Source organism: Phalacrocorax aristotelis, chromosome 1, assembly GCF_949628215.1.
Source record: "Phalacrocorax aristotelis chromosome 1, bGulAri2.1, whole genome shotgun sequence".
Lineage (NCBI taxonomy): Eukaryota > Metazoa > Chordata > Aves > Suliformes > Phalacrocoracidae > Phalacrocorax > Phalacrocorax aristotelis.
The window spans coordinates 122,716,719-122,737,660 of NC_134276.1; positions in this window are offsets into that span (position 1 = coordinate 122,716,719).

Below are 20,942 nucleotides of genomic sequence, written 5' to 3' on the forward strand. Positions count from 1 at the left end.
TTCATTTGTTACTGTTCCCCCTTCACTGTATCCTGTGTTTCCCAACCCCCTCACAGTTGGCAAACACTAGCAACATCCAAGCAAGTCGGACAGGTCCATTCCCAGCCTCTCAGAGAAGGCCTTGTCCTGCATCTCTGGAACATTTTATTGCTCCATGACATTTGTGCCATGTGCCACATCAGTCAGAAGACATGAGTCAGTTGTCTCTGTAGTAGGTAACAAGATAACTCCTCCTTTAAATTCTTTCATCTTGTCCTACTTTGCTACTCTCTTGCATATTGCCTTCACATAATTCTTCCATAAACTTTTCTAGATATGCTTCTGGACCTCTTATTAGCTTTAACAGAAGTAGAGACAGTTTTTCATTCTTCTGACCAAAATGTCTTGTAGCACGGATAAAGAAGAAACCTGATCCAGATTCCTATCAGAGATCAGTTTTATCGTGATCAACAAGAAGGTTCATTAGCATTCACAGTCCTGGTATACAGGTAATACCACAGTTAATAATCAGTACTACACATGGCTTACCCTTGACGCTTTACAACACATGACTGAAATTACTTGACATACATATCTTCGCTCACAATGCCCTAAATGCAATTATGTGACCTCTGATCTCACACAACAGAAATAATATTACTCACAGCCTATTCACCCATATGCACGAAATGTACGGGAGGTGCCACTTCAGCTAACAGATCACACATAGCGTTTCTTCCCTCAGCTTCACCAGCAGGTGGTGGAAGACAGCTCCATCTCCATGGGGCCCAGGCCACAGGCTTACACGTGGGCATGGCTGGAAAACCCAGTGCCAGTTTAGCAGAGAGAAGTGTGCAGCAGCAATGCAGTTTTTCCTTAGAGTATGTACCAAAGAACACTACTACAGATTCTCCATGTGGGTATGTGACTTCATTGTATGTGGGAGACAAGGCATTAATACCCAATTTACAGCAAGAAGGTAGAAGTTTGGCAAACTTCCTGGTGGAGCAAGAAGTCCTCTGCTTTCACCAGGGTGTGAACTGCTGGTTGTAGCAATACCTGCAGAAGAAAATTTGGGAAATACCTACTTTGAGAAGCAGATCATCAGCACAGTAACACAGTCAGAGAGTGAAGAGTTCAGATTTCAGGGCTTAAGCTGACTGTTCCAAAGATGCTACACTGAGAGATCCCTCCAGACCTGGAGAAAAATGAGGCATTTTCAGCTAAAGACAGACAGGATTGCACAGTGGTGTGTGCTGGGTGTGTGTTTCTGTGCTGAACCCTCCATATTGTTTACCACAAGAATAAGACCTTTCTCAATATTGATCATTAGAACAACTCATTGTATAAGCTAAAAAAGTCAGCAAGCCTGGAAAGCACCGGATAGCTGAACTAATACACGATATTAAACATTAATATCCCAAGAATATAAAAGGGTTAAGATATGTGGTCACACTTTTGTTTCCAGTTTTCAAGGAAGAACAACAGGCTGTTTGCTAAATTGGCAGTTATGAGTTACAACTCTAAGTCATAAAGGAAAACCTTATCCATCACATTTTCTTGATGATTTAGGCAGACCCCCGTATATTGTTCTTCCCTTAGACATTTTGACTGATGATTGGATTCATTCTATTTATAGCATCTTCCTCTCCTCCCAACAAAGCTCTAAAGCCAGTGTTAAGGCTAAAAAGCATGACAATTCACAAATCCTGCTTCTTATGATTTGGTAAATGGCTCCTACATAATTGCTTTTGGTTTTCTACAGAGCAGTCATCTTTCACTGATTTTGCATCCAACAAGCATCTGTAGTTCCCCCAACCATACACTACTGTTGCCCATGCTACAACCTCTATTAGTCATCCCTCCCATATGTAATATGCTAGTCTCCACTTTTTCCTACAAGTGCCTAGTGACCCAGCATGTGTTTTCTTTGTGGCCTTAATAAAAACATTTCCCTCAGAATAAGGGAGATTCAGAAGATGCTGCAGAAGAGGGAACTAAAGATATAGAGCTAAAGTAATGGGAACCAGGATCTGGAAACAAATGAGAAAAAAATCCTGTACTGCAGTGGAGCATCCATTACCAGCCACCACCGTGGAATGCTGCCTTCTGGAGGCTACAGAGCAACATGCTGTAGGACTGTCATGGTTTAACCCCAGCTGACAACCCAGCACTACTCAGCTGCTCACTTACTCCCCCCCCCCGCCGGTGGGATGGGGGAGGGAATCAGAAGGGTAAAAGTAAGAAAACTTGTCAATTGAGATAAAGACAGTTTAATAGGGAAAGCAAAAGCCAGGCACACAAGAAAAACAAGGAGTTCATTCACTGCTTCCCATGGGCAGGCAGGTGTTGAGCCACCTCCAGGAAAGCAGGGCTCCATCATGTGTAACGGTTACTTGGGAAGACAAACGCCATCACTCCGAATGTCCCCCCCCTTCTTCTTCTTGCCCAGCTTTCTATGCTGAGCATGACAAAATATGGTGTGGGATATCCCTTTGGTCAGCTGGGGTCAGCTGTACTGGCTGTGTCCCCTCCCAGATCCTTGTGCCCCCCCAGCCTGGTGTGCACCTCACCTGGGGTGGGGTGAGAGGCAGAAAAGGCCTTGACTCTGCGTAAGCACTGCTCAGCAGTAACTAAAACATCCTTGTCTTATCAAAACTGTTTCCAGCACAAAACCAAAACAGAGCCCCATGCTAGCTACTATGAAGAAAATTAACTCTATCCCAGCCAAAATCAGCACAAGGACATAAGGAAAGAGTAGAAGATTGGTGTGCCAAGCGCAGCAGATCAGTGATTACCCAGGGTATCAGGAAACAAGGTTTTATCTTTTCAGTCTGCCATTAACTTGCTTTCCAGCCCCGGAGCCACTCAGCTTGTATGTTTTAGCGCTCCCTTTTTGTAAGGAAAGTAGAGCAGTACCTTTGTGAAATACTTTGGGTAGAAAACACTAACAGCCTTACATGTTAGGCTAGGTCTTGTCTAGCAGCCATACAAATTATCAGGAGCCCTCCATTCTGACTTCCCTATCAGATTGTACTCTATGGAGTGCAAAGTCACTGGTCTACATAAACATGTGTATTGTGGTAGCAGCTAATGGTGACTTACAGGAAAGCGTGGTTTTGCTCTGGGTACGCTGCAAATACAGCAGAGACCAGATCTATATGGACAGTTTAAGATAAGCTCTGGGTTCAAGCTTCTTCCATGAGCTTACATTGTTTCCAGAGGTTTTCACAAGTTTATCCTGATCTCTTAGGTGAAATGTTACATGAATCTGAAGAATTTCAGCTTCACACTCTTTGGTGAATTCACAGAGCAAACATACTTTTATTTCAAGAACAGAGGATTCAGTCATCTGTCCTATTAATTATTCCCTCCTGAATTCACTTCATATCAACAGTTTTCCTATCCTAAAATCCACTTTCTTCATTCTTAGCCATTTTGCCCTCAGGCACAACCCTTCATAGGATAGGTATAAAGGATTCCTGGTTAGCATGGGAGATGCAATCTCATTTTTTCCCCATGCTGGTACTAATGAAGCTCACCAGAGTGATTAATTTGTCTTCTTGATATATTTGCTCATGTCAACTCCAGGAAAGATTCTGTCAGTCAGGTTAACATTAACACTACAGTATCAACTCTTCAAAGCTTTAACTAGATCAGATATGATGTAGGCATGTCACAGAGATGGTTTTCATCTATCTGACTCAAGGAAAGTGAAAATCAGGTGTAGGAGGCTTATTTTCTTCCCCTTTATTTGTCTCTCCACTCAGTCTCTCTCACATACTTTCAGACAACCAGGGGTTATGCTGTGACAACTGAGAACGTATGTGTTTCTCAGATCCTCTTTTAAATTGGCAATGTGAAAATTTTTTGTCCCAGCACATCCCTTGATCTCAGAATGAAATAACATTAGAATGGTTAAAGTATGAAGAGTGACATAAATGATTTACAGTGCTTTGCAGGCATACCCAATGGGAGAGCTGCTATTCTCTTTAAAAGTGAATAAACTTCCCACTTTAAAGTGGCAGGAGTTGTATGAGTAAGGGGAAATACATATATTAAAAAAGATACATCCCGTTTTCCTCAGGCATAAACATCCTTATGTCTTATTATCTATGTTTCAAACATCTGGCTTTAGATCATTAGACTCCCAGTGCAGATATAGTTGGGGGTGACGTATAGTGGCGAGTGGAAGAACAGCAGAAGCAAGGTTCTCATGAACACCTTCTGGGCCTGATTTAGAGAAGGCAGCAATCAGGTGGGGAGCATCAGCTAGAAAAAGCTGCTTCTTCAGCTAACTACAGACACAAGACTCAGTAAGATTAAGAGACAGGATGCATGCTTCAAGACAGAAGCATGAGGAAAATGGCACACTTATGTGGATGCAGGACAGAGGATGTCCAAAAAAAACCCCCTCACAAATAAATACAAATATGTTGCCTTTCTACATGTTCCATCCCTGTCTCCTGTCAGCATCTCTGGTCTCCCTTCTCCCACAAATCAAGCTGAGGCCTGTGGACTGCAGACATTTGGTCACTCTTCAGGTAGCAGCAGTGATTAAAAACGTATCTCCTCTTCCCTGTTATTTCCTATTGGTTATTACCCTCTGCTGGAAATCACTCCCCCAAAGTTACGAAGTGTGTGTCACACAAACATACACTGTTCTGCTGGGTGAGCTGCTTCACAGGAGCTCTCCCTAATCCACCTCAGAAAAAAACAGCAGGTTAGCTTAAAATGTTAATTGGGTGGTTTGAGCAAACTTGGCTAATGTTCCCTAATGTGCGGTTTAGGGAGTGCTCACACTAATCACTGTGCTAGGGGCAGTAATTCCTCATTTTGTGGGTAATGATGAGGAGCCTGAAGCAAAAACCATTTCCAGCTAGCTGGGCTGGAACTGAAAGGATGTATATTTTTACTTTTGTCTTAAAGCAGAGATAAGTTTTAACATCTTTGAGATATGTTTAACAGACCACGGGTCGGCTACCTAACACATTCTAATGTGAAAACTTCAAACCGCATCTGAGACAAACATAAAATGCTGTTTAAAAAGTCATAGATTAAAATGCATAAGCTAACATACCACTTTCTTTGTCTTTACAAAGGTCAAGACTGCCTTCTCTGCCAAATCCCAGGGTCCTGCACACCCTCCCTGGCTGAATCTTGCATAAGCATCTTCCATCGTTCCTCACACTGGCTAAGAGTCCAATGTCTGGATCACATTAAATGTAGAGCTTAACTCAGTCTTATTGTGGCACTTCCACCCTCACACGGTTTGTCCCTTTCTGGGAGATACCAGTAGAAACAAAAATTTGGAATGTATTTGTTACGTCGATTTAAAAATAAAACATAAATATCTCAAATTCAGAAAGAAGCTGAAGGCCCTTGCAAACCACATTTGAAACACTACCTCTTTTATAGCCACATCTCATTCACCACAAAAAATAAGACATGAATCTCTTTACTGAAAACAGTAACATTACAAAACAAGAAGAGAGGACTGGAAAGATCCTGTATTGGGTCACCTAGACACTGTTCTTACCACCACAAGCAGTGAAAAATACATATGTATCTGCACATACTGAAAAATTTAACCGGAAAGAATGAACTTACTAAAGTTAGAATTTTAACCACAGTAACACGTTTTTAAACTGTCTCCCCCCATCACCTCAGCTGAAACAAACTGTCCAAATTTTAGTGTATGCCTCAATAGAAGTCAGTAGCACATCACCATCTCCTGGGTCACCAGGACCATGCCTACAGTATATAAAATCACCATCCCTTCTATATTAAGATGAGAACTAGAGCTGGTCTAGTGGTTGGTAAAGGTTGCTGAGACAAGACCTCTGATTATGCTGCCCTGGAGAATGCAGGAAGTTTTACGGGAAGAGGAGGACGATTCTATTTCCGTTTCCTAGAGAATGAGACACCACAGCTGCACTGTCATTATGCAGGGTAGGGTCCCAGCTTTAAATAAGACTTTGAGTTGAGACGTGATTTTTTTTTTTAAATCCATCTCATCTTGTACAGGCAATTTCAGCAACAGAGAAATGCATTTTAAAATGGAAATCTCTATTTTGGAAATTGTGAAATCAAAGCATTTCTTCAAATGTGCAAAAGATGGATAAAGTCGTCCTCGCTCAGAAACTGTGGCCGCTGAAATATATGCTTTCAAAATCAAAATATCTACAGCACTAAGAACTGGAACAGAATTTTCAGGTTTGAGTTTCAGCAAAGCTCTCAACTCAAAACCAAAATTATGTAGAAAGAATGTTTGTTGATAAACAAAACAGGAGAGCAAAACTTTTAAGACAATTGTTGTCTAACTATTTATAAGTTGGTTGTTTTTTTTTTCCAGAAGGGAGAATATATTTTTCTATGTGTTACTTTAAAATGCAGTCAGCACAATAGGTACAGGATCCAAATCCACTCTGTATCCAGGATTTTGGGGAGGGTTGAGATTGTGAGGGTTTGCCTGTCTAACTGAAATTGCAGCCGAAGCCTCTTTCACAGAGTTAACTATTTCCAGGTAACTGTTTTCAGATCTCCCAAATGTCACACCAGAGCTGTCAATTCTGATTAGAAGGTTATTTATAAAGGTCTGAATGGTAAGAATAGGAGGTGCAATTGGTACGGGTTACTCTTTCAAGTGGCTCAGAGGACACTTGGCTTTGAGACTAACTCCCTATCTGTGTCACATGGAACCTTAATTTATTATCTTCTAAGCACAAAAGGTAAGTCTCTATTTTGTTCCTGGCATTTAGGGAAATTGCTTTTATGATTGCAGTGTGGCAAAGGCATACCTGAGACAGCTTTCAGCTAACACGCCCATGCCAACAGCTGACAAATGGAAGGAGCTATAGGTCTATCACTTCTTAGCAGGCGGCTGCCAATACCTCTGCTACTTACCTTACCTTAAAGCAGAAATTGCAGCGTAGACATACTTTTAGTATGTCTCGGCATAAACAACCCTGGGCTACGCCCTCAGATGCGTACAGACGGATGCCGATAGACTGAGGCAGCAATAACATTTGTAGGTCTTTGCAGTGCAGAAACCTGACGGAAGGCTGGGCTACTGTGGTTGCTGAAAGTCAGCCCACATTAACTCTGCCCTATACTGGCAAAGCTCCAAAGGTTGCACGAAGAGAGGTAATGAAGTTATATGAGGGATGCCCTTAGCTTACTACTGACAAAAAGCGAGGGCTGCCCAAACCTGTCTTTTCATCTAAAAGTTATTTTCTTGACTCTGTGTGAAGCTAGGCCAACTTTCAAAGAAGAAAAAAAATTTCAGATGGACAGATGTTTAGACCCAAGTAAACCAGGGACCTGTTTCAAGTAATGTTAGTACCCACTGGTGCTTTCAGTGGGAAATTCACCATTAATCATGCCTGGCCTGAACATGGGTAGGCAAAGCTTGGCTATTATAATTACTTTATTGACTATTTCTCTAAGTCATCATTCTGGAATCTCAAAATGAAACACAATGTATTGGGAAAAAAAATGCAAAATTTGTTCTTTGCAAATGTACCCATGTAAGAAATGACTGCCTTGAATATCCCAGCTCTGATGAGCACAGCTAGGTGCACATTTGTGTTTCTATCCACATGTGTTTAGATTAATCCGTGCTCTTCTACAAACATTTATTCTATGAAAATACTCAGGACAATGAAGAATTGATACTGTAGAGTTACAAAACTTCTAGAATAACATAGATGCAGACTTGATATGCAGCTCAAATAATGCAGGCCCTGACCCAGCAAAGCACTACAACACATGCTTTATGTTAAGTCTGTGAATATTGTCACTGAAAGCAAATGAGACCACTTGTGTGCTGAAAGTGTTTTGCTGCATTAAAGCCTAAAGAAAGGGGAGAATTGCACAAAAGACTTTTTATGACAAGCAGGAGAGAGGATTCCCACCAGTGCTGTCAGAAAACAAAAAATGACTGAACACTTTCTCTACTGGTTACTAGGACATCTAACTCCCATTTATTCATGCCACATAAACCTCAAATTCCCAGGAGCTAAAAGAAAAAAAAAAATAAAAAAAAGAAAGAAAAAGTTAAGTCTTAAAAACCTAAACAGTTAAGGAAAAAAGGGCAAAGCTATTTTCCTTTAAATCATGGTGAATACTCTGTGACTTCAGGAAGAACACTTATTTTTGCAATATATCACTACCCTTTCAGGTGCCTGGAAAACTATGACCATAAAGGAAAAACCCTCACCAGTTACAGGAAGAATTAGGCTAGCGGAGGTCTCACAAAAAAAAAAAAAAAAAAAAAAAAAAAAAAAAAAAAAAAACAACACACAAAATAAAGGATAAAGACCTGCTTCTTTCTAAAGCAAATGATCTTATATATTACCTTGGTAATGTATAGGCGTCTTGGGGAAAATAAAAGTTAGTCCAAAGTCACACAGAGGTAGGTAGCTGCAAAAACCATGAGCCAGGGTAGGTTACCACTGAGAGGTGTATCAGAATACTAAGCAGCCATGCCAGGGAAAGCAGTTCACAGGCATGGAGCAAACTGGACATGATTTTATTATACCCCAGACCAGCGAAATGGTTCTGGTCTCCTGAAATGCAATCCCCAACCTCTTTTCTCCAGAAGTGTGCAGACGTGCGCTGTCCCTCCCACTCTGAGACATAGGTAGATGTCAGCAGTCAAGCAAAACATCGTATCAACATGGATAATTCAAAAATGAAGAGCATAGCATGGAAAAAGATCAATCTTCATATACCCTAGCTTCACTGTTACTCTACTACCTCTGTTGCCACGTGTGAATTGAGAGTGTGAGCATGACTGCATCATCGATTATACCTAAGGAAATGATTCTGCAAACAGTGGCCATATGTCAATACGTTTTAGACTTTTCTGTGCTGAATCACAAAACCTTGGTTTGAAAACATGGTGAGGAAAGCAGCAGAGATATCTTGACCAATTTGAAGATTAAGCCCTGGTGAAAAGTTGTACATCCTAAATAGAATCTTGCCAAAAACATTCCTCTTGTCCTGTCGAAAAGCAGTCATCATTGGACTGCTAAAAATTTGCAGGTTTTGTGTAACTATGCATAGATGTATTCAATATTTTATTCCTTTGCTTTGATTCCCTGAAACAAAGTTGTCACCTATCATTTCAGTCCCACGTAAAAGCCCCAGGCTGCTGTCAGAGTACCTCAGAGACATAAGCCTTTGACATAGTGGTAAGCAGTAGCTGGTGTATTGTCAGCTCACCTTAATGGCACACTTTCTGGGAACAGAATTCAGCCTTATCAAGAATAAAGAAAATCTGTATTTGAATTTGGAAAAATGAAACCTATATTTTCTTAACTGAAGCTAGTTTGGGAGGTTTTTAATTCTCATCTCATTTCCACAGCCTACCAGTAAGATTATTCACTGAGAGGTTTTATTCAATTTTGTATCAGAGTGTATTATTTTTTTCAGTCAATCCTTTTCAGATTATTAAGGAAATACAGCATGATTTCCAGTAGCTAAGGATGCACATTTGGTACCACGCATATGCCTCTGACGTATGTTTCACCCAGCTGAGGGCAGTATCTTGCACACAATAATACACACCCTTCACAAGAAACCCAAGCACGGGCACATCTCAGCTCACACTCTTGAGACACTCTAAGCTTCAGATGCCAGTTTCAGAATAATCATACTGAAAATTACAACCTTCTCAGTGTCAAAGATTACTTCCCTTGAGGCTTCTCAGTTCCTTCTTCTCAGACCATTTTCCTTCCTTCACACTCATGTCATCTTTCTTATCTACCTCTCCCCTTCCTTCTTTCAATGCAGATGTCTCCTTTTTTCTCTCCAGTCTTTCTGTCCTCCTTCTCTCCCCTTGTACCTAATCCTTCCGTTAAGAGAAGAGAACCCATCTCCATTATTTGTGCATATGTCCCCAAACAGGCACTTGTTTGGTACTTGATTCACGGATGTCTCTCTTAAAATTCATATCACACATAAGAAGAGGATTGCCTATAGCAGCAAAGTGGTTATAAACTTGCAAGGAAATTCCAAATATTCTCTGAAGGTCTTTCTCAGAGAATCATCATATGCTCACTTTTCACCAATGAGTCAGGGCACCAATGAATTGAAAACATCTTCATCCCTGTGATTATGGGGGGGAAAAAACCACCTTAATGCAACCAATCCAGAGAGCAAATAGTGATCAGTTTGAGTAAGGATGGATAAACAAGATGATTTGTGGTTTGTTTTGTATGTATATAAAATCTGTTCTCTTATCTCAGGACTGTTCTCTTATCATTAATCTTCTCCATGTGTTGTGTGAACTACTCTTTATTTGGGAACTTTCTCGCATCAGCTTTGCGTGAAGAAGGAAATCAGACATACTTTACTGCTTAGCTATCCTATTGAGTCCAAACAAACAGTCCCATTAGGTGACATCACCCTTACTAACCTTTAAGTAATTCCACCTACACAATGCTCCTTCAGCAGCACTTACACACAATGAAACGGAACATAAAAAAAGATATCAGAAAATGTTTCCAGCTGGATTGAGTCATCTGTACTTGTGAACATCTCACGAACTATTCTGCAGCTCCAAGCTGAAATGAAGCATATTAACCTGCACAAGTGTAAAACTACGTACGAACTCTTAAATCTCTTTGTATAGATACATCCTTGCCCTCACAAAACCATCCTGTGTGACTGCAGTAATACGACTACCTCACACATAAACTGAACAAGTAATGAAATGGCTGTGACCTCCTTGACACAGACAAATTATGAGAGAAGGCAAATCATTTCACATTTTTGCGAAGCGAATTACCTAGGTACTGCTCTACGTATGCAATATTCAAGATGAAGACAAATATTCCACGCTGGTTTCTTACATCATAGCTGCTGGATGTTGGCATCTCCATCTTTGCTGCCTGGGAGCTATCTCCTAGTTATTGTCAAACTATTTACGTGAGCAAGAAGAGGTGCATACGCTCACCAAAACTGAGGTAGAAAGAGTTTATCCTTCTTTTGTCATTGTCTTAGTGGCAGCTGTCTGTAGAAGACTCTCAAGAACACCCTTCCACTGCTGCAGTCACTCCCTTTTTGGCAATCCCTATTTTTATAGCACTTAATGAAGATACTGTTAGTTAAATGGTGCCTAAATGAGAAGTCAGTGTTCTTTCACCTTTGAAATACAGCACAAACAGGAATGGATATAGTCCAACATAAAAGTATGAACATTTCTGTTCCTGCTCTTATGCTGGCTTCCTACACAAGAAATAAATCTAAAGCAAATCCCCAAATGCAGTAACTTCCCTTATTTTAAGGAAATTAAAAAGCAGGTGCTTTTCTTGAATTCTCTAGTAGTCTGGTGTTTTTACACAAGATGATGTATGCTAGCTGTAATGCCCTAGAACACTACTAGAGAAAAATAACACATAGATGAGAAATCAGTAGTTTCTTCATTCAAGAAATGTTAGAGACTTGAAAAAGGCAACTTTCAAAATGAGGAAAAAAAGTATTTCCAGGAGATTTTCTTTCATCTTTTGTCTCTTCTGTATTTTGTTTTTTACCCCAGCAGATTTTAGTACTTTTAGTATAGGTCTCATAACGCAGTACCCTTTGTCACTGATAACCTGCCAGGACATCATAGTGATGCTCTTGCTATGTCACTGGCTTGCTAAGGACAACACAGCAATGACAGAGAGTCATGACTACAATTCATTACTGGGCTGTGCTTAGTTTTTCCAAATTCTCCAGTCTTCGCTTATCTAGCTAGCTGTCAGTTTGCAGGACATTTATACATCTCTCACTTCTAGAATATCTGAGGGCCCAGATTTACAGAGTTAGTTAAACTCCTATAGATGGAGATGGGTACTGGGGTTTGGGGGTCTTTTGCAGTGTCCTAATTATCCAAATGAATATATATTTGCACCTTTAAGCATTTCAGTCTGTTCCTATCCGGCCCTAAATATTTTATAGAATAACAACTTGAATACATAGTTGCTGCTCCTAAATCATTCTTAATCAGTCTAACCTCAGCTGAAAACCTTCCCTCGTGTACCACACTCTTCATGTCAACGACTGGAAGTATTTAGCCATTTATTGTTCAGGTTTGCATCTAAGGCTGGTACATGTTTCTGCAGTTCCTCAAGACATCCTAAGGACAGGTTGCTGTTTCTTCAAATGCCTCTAAAGGTATGTTTACACTGCAAGTCAAGCCCAAGTTTGAAGCTGTTCTCCAGGTCAAACCTGCTTACTCTCTTTGTTGCTTATATACAAACATACACCCAGGTACAGGCTGAGGACAAGCAGTCTCAGGAACTCCCTGAGGTGGAGCCTGAACACTGACAGCAAGATAACACAGGTTGACCTTTCTGTTCCTGGTGATGTGGGTAAATCTTACATACCCAGGACCAAGCAGGCTCATCTTATTATATCCTAAGCTCCTCCTAAGCACAGGCTGAACATTTTGAGTCCAGGCTAGTCTGTATAGTTGGATTAAGATTAACCTCCTCTAAGCATGCTCGTAATCTCTTAACACATTCAAAACTGAACAAGTTAAAGGAAACAATAAATCAGGGCATAGGTCTTTCAGCATTCTCACTAGAATTTTAAAAATTATACAGGACAAAGTTCAGACAAAAGAGATCAAGCTTAGACAGACAAGAGGATTTCCACAGAGAGAATTACCTTGCTAAAACTAAATCCATGGCATGTCCTCCTTTTAGGTAAACTGGTTTAAGTCCTCTGTGCACACACACCTATCGAAAGAGAGCAGAACTTGCCCCTTCCCATTTTAAAACAGACCCTTTAAATTCCAACTTGTAAAATGACCCTTGCATCAGTCCTCCTTGTTAGCTGTTGGGAACAAAGATAAAACACAAGAGAGCGGTCGGTGTTCTCCAGGTATACCTGTTTCCACTTACCCTGCCAGACATGTGACCGAGCACCAGCAGCACTGGACACTCCAGCTACTGACAGCTGTGCGAGATGTACCAAGCAGCTGCAGGGCCAGGGAAGAGCACATATATAGAGAGAGGAACACCAAGGATGAGTTTATTAACCCCCTCTCGCTCATCCTAGCATGAAATTCAATAAACAGAGCTTGAGGCAGTGCTGTGAGTTTAACACCTTTAAAGGCAAAGGGGAAAAATCCAAGAACATTTACAGAGAATAAGCAAAATCAGGCATGTACCCACTCTGTGGGGGTAGCCAGATGCCTAATGGCAATTACTGCCCACTCTTTCATCTAAATAGACCACAGGAAAGAAAAAAATAAGAACAATTTTACTTCATCTCCCTTATTTCAAAAACATATGTGCAAGTGGCATGGGATGAGGTGCAAAATATTAATAATAAAGACCCCACTCAGACTGCTTGTGTTCATAGGATGTTAAAAAAAAAAACTACAAAAAAAAAACCAAACAAAAAATCCCAGTCTTTTCACTTGCCCCTTTGATGAATGTCTTTGGCACTATTCTCTAAGCAAGGATCAATACCTATTTCCTAAGACATTTATTTAGGGATTTAAGACTTCCAGTTGAGCCCTGCCTAGGGAGTTGCTCCTTTCCCTGCTTTTTTACAGAAAGAGAGAAAGAGAGGGAGGGAGGGAGGGAGGGAGGGAGGAAGGAAGGAAGGAAGGAAGGGAGGGAGGGAGGGAGGGAGGGAGGAAGGAAGGAAGGGAGGGAGGGAGGGAGGGAGGAAGGAAGGGAGGAAGGAAGGAAGGAAGGGAGGGAGGGAGGGAGGAAGGAAGGGAGGAAGGGAGGAAGCAAGGGAGGGAGGAAGGGAGGGAGGAAGGGAGGGAGGGAGGGAGGGAGGGAGGGAGGGAGGAAGGAAGGAAGGAAGGGAGGGAGGGAGGGAGGGAGGGAGGGAGGGAGGAAGGAAGGAAGGGAGGGAGGAAGGGAGGGAGGGAGGGAGGGAGGAAGGAAGGGAGGAAGGAAGGAAGGAAGGGAGGGAGGGAGGGAGGAAGGAAGGGAGGAAGGAAGGGAGGAAGGGAGGAAGCGAGGGAGGGAGGAAGGGAGGGAGGAAGGAAGGAAGGAAGGAAGGAAGGAAGGAAGGAAGGAAGGAAGGAAGGAAGGAAGGAAGGAAGGAAGGAAGGGAGGGAGGGAGGGAGGAAGGAAGGAAGGAAGGAAGGAAGGAAGGAAGGAAGGAAGGAAGGAAGGAAGGAAGGAAGGAAGGAAGGAAGGAAGGAAGGAAGGAAGGAAGGAAGGAAGGAAGGAAGGAAGGAAGGAAGGAAGGAAGGAAGGAAGGAAGGAAGGAAGGAAGGAAGGAAGGGACTGCCTTATTCTGATTTTAGCCTACACCCTCTCTTTCATCTGTCCCATTTTTTTTTAATGTCACGGGTTTCCTTTTGCAAATTCTCTCCTTATTACAGTGCTGCTGTCCAGAGCTGTCTACCACAGCTGGGTTTTGAACACCATCATCCCAGCAAGGTTCAGCACATTTTGGAAGACACTTATTTTAGACAAAATGGGTTAATTATGAGGCTGTATGTTTACAGCACTATTCATTTATTTTTAGAACATCCAGTACATACAGTTTTCTCCTGGAGGGAGAAAGTCTGCAAAGAGTATCCAGATAATGCAGCACTTTTTGGCTGTTCAGAAAGGCTTAAGGCCAAGTACTGCTCTATTACTCCCAAACAGCTACTGTTTTCAGTAGGAACAAACACAAAAACCAACAACAGAATTTAACCCTTCACTCCTCCATTGGCAGATTCTTTCCAGACTTGCGTGACTGATGCTAGCCAGACAGAGTCCTAGAGGTAATGTTCCTGCTGCTAAGTTTATTTGTGCAACTTTTCAGTGACTGCATTAAGAGAATCCACACAATTCCAGGAAAAGAAACAAGTGTCTTCGGAAGCTCTTCAAAAATTGACCTTCTGTTAGTCAGCATGAATCATTACTACATCACGGTTTCCCAAAAAGCATCATAGGAGTGGAAAAAAAAAAGTACACCTCTCCTGATCTCATTGATTTTCAAATAGCGAAATAAGGTAAGTAGTACCAGATTTTATATGTGTACAAAAGACAAAAACATGCCTAGGTCCCTGTTTCTTGGGCACATAATCACATTATCACAACTCGAGAATAACAAGAAGAATTTTGTATTAGGCTTTTATATAGCTGTTCGAGTGATTTGTAAATTACCCATACCTTTGCACCAGCCTGAGCTTGAGAAAGACTGAAAAGAGTAAGTGTGGACATTCCTAGACTGGCAACATCCCTAGGTACTAGACAGAAGGTAAAAGATACTAGAAGATATGGTAATTGGCATTAGGACATATTTTTACACACAGTATCACAGTGTTGTATGACCTGCGTACACAGAGAACAGCTGCTGGACTAGACTAAATAGAGAGTGGGTAGCCAACGTGTTCTTTGGATTAATATTATTCTTTCCTCTTTTCCTATGACTTAAATACAATGATGATTTGATTACCTTGGAAAGATGTATTGGCTGCACATATCCAAAAGAAATTAAAACATCAGAAAGAAAAGTTAGAGAAGTTGAAAATTCTGTCATACGAACTGCTCACCAGAGAGAAATCCATGTGGCACAAACTGATCCCTGGAATTTGAGAACGGTGCATATTCAGTGACCCATGGATTAAGAGGGATAAAAGCTGCCAACTTTACTGTCAGATCATTGGAACGAGACAGGAAGTAAATACAACTGGAAATCATTATGCCTTGTGATTTTATTTTTAGCTTCTCTTTATTTGCTGAGTGCATTTGGCATAAATCTTAGTTTAAAGATGGAACAAGTCTTAATAGGCTCTCTAATACATCCTTCTACAGTTTCCTAATCGACCCCTGTGGAGCATTCATGGGTACACTGGCCTGTCTGTGTTTATGATTCATCGAGTTTCCACCATTTTCTTTGAACCATGCTACATCTAATACATAAATTATTCCACCTGGAAAAGGCTGGGTTGCAACCTGTCTGCCCTTCTTATTTGGTCTGTTCTCTTTTTCCGGTCTGTTCCTCCCAGGAGAGGAGACTAAGATGCTGGGAATTCCCAGTATGAGAAAGGTTGGGACTTGCCAATCACCTAGGTCCTTCTCTTTTTAGCACTGGCTGCTATTCAGCCTAAATGCTTCCTAGCTCTGGGTTTGTCCCATTTCACATGTCCACACCGATCCCTCCCATTTGTCTTTATCTGGCACTTGAACCATCTAGAGGACAATCCTGTGCAATATCAGCTGTTGCTTAGCCAAGTTAGACACATCACACGTTTTTTTATCTTTCCTTGTAAGCAATCATGCCAGCCCCTCTAATCATCTGTGCTGCTGTGTGCTGAATTTCCTCCGATGTGCCTGTATCCGAGCATCAAGAGCTTCCAGAAACAGCATCTGAAACTACATCATAATTCTGTGCAGCTTTTTGAGCTGCACTTGGACAAGGTATGGAAGACTGGAAGATGCCATTTAAATTCCAAGTCGCCAATTATCCCAGAAGCTGCATTCAAGGTCCTTGCAATTCCATGACACAACACACTCATCTGAACCCAAACTATGCTTTCAGAGAGGAGCTGGGGATGGAAACAAGGAATCCAACAGAGCATCATAGGATCAGGGTGTTTTTTACTAGGGAAAAGAGGGGACAAAAGCTCCTTGCTGTTGAAGACCAAGAAATGGATATCTGTAAGCTGTGACACATCAACAGATCTCAGCTGTTGCAGCAGTGAATGGTGAAAAAAAGAATGCAAAATACATCAAGTTTTACAAACCAGATGAGAGCCTTTGAGCTGCACTTCTAAATGAACTGGAAGCTAATTCAGACATGAGGAGCTTCAATATCTTCACTCTGTAAGAGACACAGCACTGCAAACAGGCTGCCTTCTGTCCTTTAAGTGATGCTTCCAGTAAGTCTTAGGTAGAAGGTGGGGGAGGAGGAAGTCTCCAACTGCATTTCAGCAAGCCAGAGTGGACATAGCAAAAGCATGGCTCATCCTCTAAAGGTCACAGCTCAGAAGAAAATGACTGACTCTCCTCCCACCAGCCTCTTTTTTTGATCTCACTTGAAGGCAAATAATTACTTGGTTAACTACAGTGAAATTATGTCACTGAATTACTGAGAATGAAAAAGCATCTTAGCTGGTGTATGATGAAAGGCACGTACATACACTAAGAATGCTTTCCCCATCTTAAGACTGAAAATAATTTTTAAAAACATGCTTACATTGAACACAAAAGGAAGGGAACCTTGTAGTTGGGAACATTTACATGCTGTCCTCAAGAAATTCTCAGGTCAAATAATGTCACTGTAGCTCAGAGATGCCAGTAAAAAAAAACAAACTGGCATATAAATCATGTTGCTTTATGGTAATAGCAGATTTCTTGCCAAAAAAGTAGCTCTTAATTTTCTGTTCTATTACACCTGTGAATGTGTTCACTTTTCCCAACAAGAAAGCACTAAACCAAAATGGGTGTCAGAGTGTTCCCTGACAGGAACCACACCCCAAATCCTTGGTGATTTCCAACTGGCTTATGCTAGTGTAAATATGGGCTAACAATGCCAAACCAGGTCTCACAGCCAGACCCTCAGTGAATATAACCTAGCATTTCAACCAACTGCTGTGACTGAGAATTGGCCTCTTTGTCTGTGACAGTAAATTACTTTCTATTATGCCTTCACAGGCCTCTGCCACAGAGTGCCACTAAAGCCTTGGTTAATATGGGACTTTATTTTCCCTACCTGCAGAAAAAGCTTATCAGTTTGAAGCATGGTAAACATATGAATGGACATCAACCACTTAATGCTTATTATTCAGCGGTACAACAAGGAACCCCAGGTTTATACAGCTCTGGCTGGAATTGCTTTACCACCCAAGAAGGGATCAAGAAATAAGCTAGACTGAAACTATATCTAGCAGTACTATTACCAATGTCATGTTCTGTTCATTGGCTGCATGAACATGTGGACTTCACAGTTAATGCCAGTTCTGGTCTATTTTGAGTTATTCTTATCCCAGACCTACTCTGTTCCAAAATATTTTAATATTACAGCATTTTTTCAGATTACTGTAATGTCATTTATAACATTTTTCTTGCAAAAAAAAGGATGTGAACTTTGTGCAGGGCCTGCTAAACTGTCACAGTAATTCTGGGCCACTGCCCAATGGAAACATCTCCTATCAGTTCAAAGATAGCCAGGAAACAATGGAAAGCTGACCCACCTCACCATTTCTTTCAGAGAACTACAGTGTCTCCAGCATACATGTCCACAAGACCTTTAACACAGTCTACTTAACATGATCTTTGTCAGCCTCTTATTTCCTCTTTTGTCCCTGTTCATGTTTCCCCCCAACAAGATTTACAGTCCTCTGAGTGCTTTACACTTCCCTTTGAAGGCAAAATGATACTTGCAGGCCCAGGAAGTAGGTGCAGATATTGCAGGCACAAGCAGAGAAGGCACCTCCTCCAGCCTCTCTGCTCTCTGGGGTTTCCCAAGGGGAAGATGACTGCCAAGGACTGTAACATCATTTCCATGGAGAGCATTCTCCTGCATGGTGGTCCTCCCTTTGGGAAAGCTGCACCATAGATGAGCTTCCCTAGGATTCGCGGCAGCTGTGTTAAGGGACCTGGGCTACATGGTTCTGGGAAAGCCCCCAGGGACTCCCCAGGCCTGGGAAGATGGAAGGGGAACCTCCCCTGAGTCGTTCTGTGGGTGAGCAGGCACAAACCACATGGGCTGTGATTCATACAGGCTCACCTCATCCAGGGAAACCGCAGGCTGCCCCTCACCACCTAGCTGTCTCCCTGTGTCCTCCCCTTTTCCCCCCACAGCAGATGGCAACAAACTTTAATCAAGCATTTGGGTGCCTGAGATGATACAGTAGTGCTTTCTGATTTATTGCTTTCCATTCCTCTCTGTTTTCCCAGTGCTTTTTTTATCTGCAACTCTTCTCAGTACTTACCTTTCACCGTTTCTTCTCCCTGTTTACAGGAGAGCCTGATTACAGCAAATTACCTGCATTTCACAGAATTTATGATTTGGATCACATAGACAATGACAGAATGGTTTTAAGAGCAGAAAGTATATTTTATGTTACCTTTCCTATGAATTTTCTAGAGTTTTTTACTATTTGGGGTGGGGGGGAAGTAAAGGACAAACAATTTTTCATTAGTGGTGGCTCTTACACATAAATTCTGTCCTACATTATTCAGTGGGCCCTGTCCGACATCTAATGAGGAGGAGACTTGGACAAGTGTAAAGACAGTCTGATGGACTTCAGCATCCTACCGTGGCCTCTGAGGGCAGGCTAGACCCAGAGGCCTGATGCATGATGTGGATGCTTAGTGTTCAGGGATCAGGTACCTGGGTTCTCTCTTCAGCCCTGTCAGCCACAGATTTTTTTACTTATGAATTTTGACCCACTTTCCAAGCTTTCCCTCTATTTCCCTTCACTTCATACCGCTGCTGAACAATATCTAAGATCCTCTGTCTTTAGCCAGAGGTCCATGTGAGCAGTTTTCTCCCAAAGCTGTCTCCACAGCAGAGCTAACATGCTTCTCAATTTGGGATTGCTCTGAAACCTCTTCACCCTTCAAATAAAGGCTAAATATTTTTGTTTGCCAAAGGGTCTGTGAGTCATGGAGAACATGACTCCTGTGGTATAAACAAAGTTCAAGACTGAGGTTACATAGTCTGTAAGAGGAAAGCTCTCAGGCAGGGGAAACAATAGTATGTCCAGATGCCAGACCTCTCTCAGCAGACACTGTCCTAAACCCTCGGCATGCAAAAAAAGGTCACGTTTCAGCCTCCTGATCTGAAGATACGTGGTTCAACTTATAGGCAATATTTATGGCTATACAGCTCTTCTCTCAGAAACAAATGTAAACTAAGGAGTTTGTATTTTATTAGCTAAGAAGTTAAATCATGAGAGTAATTTTTGCTTTACTGCATATTGCTATAGGTTCAAGGCACATCATGGCTGTAAGACTTGGGAGGCAGTGGAAGTCAATGGGAATATCAATATGAATGTCAAGGGAGGCTTTGTCTTTTTGTTATGTAAATACATGTGATAAGATCACTTACAGCATGGGGCCCTCTCTGTGGAGATTGTGAGATGTGGCTGTTTCCAAGAGAAATTTCAAGACAAAAAAATGCAATAGTATATTTTGTCACCAGAAATACCAAAATAAAATTTTTCTTCCTATTTTCCTGAAAGGGTTTCCTCAACATCAACAGGAAAACATGAGCTCAAGCATTGGGTATGGTTTGTCATGATGCCTTGTACATATTTTAGTAAGGACAGTTTTCTATGGATGTATTTTAATCTTGCAACTAACAGATTATGCTTACTTAGGCATATACCAAAATTAAACAAAAGAGATCAGCTGAACTGTAAAACTCTTTTCCAGTAAGCTTTAAACTGGTTTCCTCAATGATATATTTTTAACATCTTTTTGGGATAAATGCCAGTGAGAGACTTGCAGAGAAAGTTTTAAAGGCAAACGAGCATAATGCCTCTACTGAATATTCTACATTTAAAAGTGTGTATTTCAGGAAAGGGTATGGGGAAAGAAAAAGATCAATGAGAATTTTTCAGAAGGGGGAGATCCCCCTCTGTCCTACCTAATGTAGAAGGGCCCCAAGTGCCCCCAGCCTTATTACAAAATACAGCCTCTCACACCAGCAATGTGGACCAAGGCCAAATGGTTTTATCCTGAACACTCTTGTATGTTGTATGGATGTGGCTGGACCAGCAACAAAGGCAATTAGGGCTACACAAAGCCCATTCTGTAAATTTTAGAAGCTATGATAATTTTGGTCCCCAGACCTATCTGTGGGTCAGCCAGAGCAGATGGGATATGAAAGGCACCGGTTAAATCTTTCACTACTTTAACATGTGAGTTCTTTGCAGCATCTCTTGTGGAGGCAGCAGACCTGTTTTCCTCTCACCAGCTTGCTACAGGGCAAAGCTCTGCCATTCACTTTTGCTTTGTTTTTACTATGGGGCAGGACTGGCTGAGTGTTAGATTGTT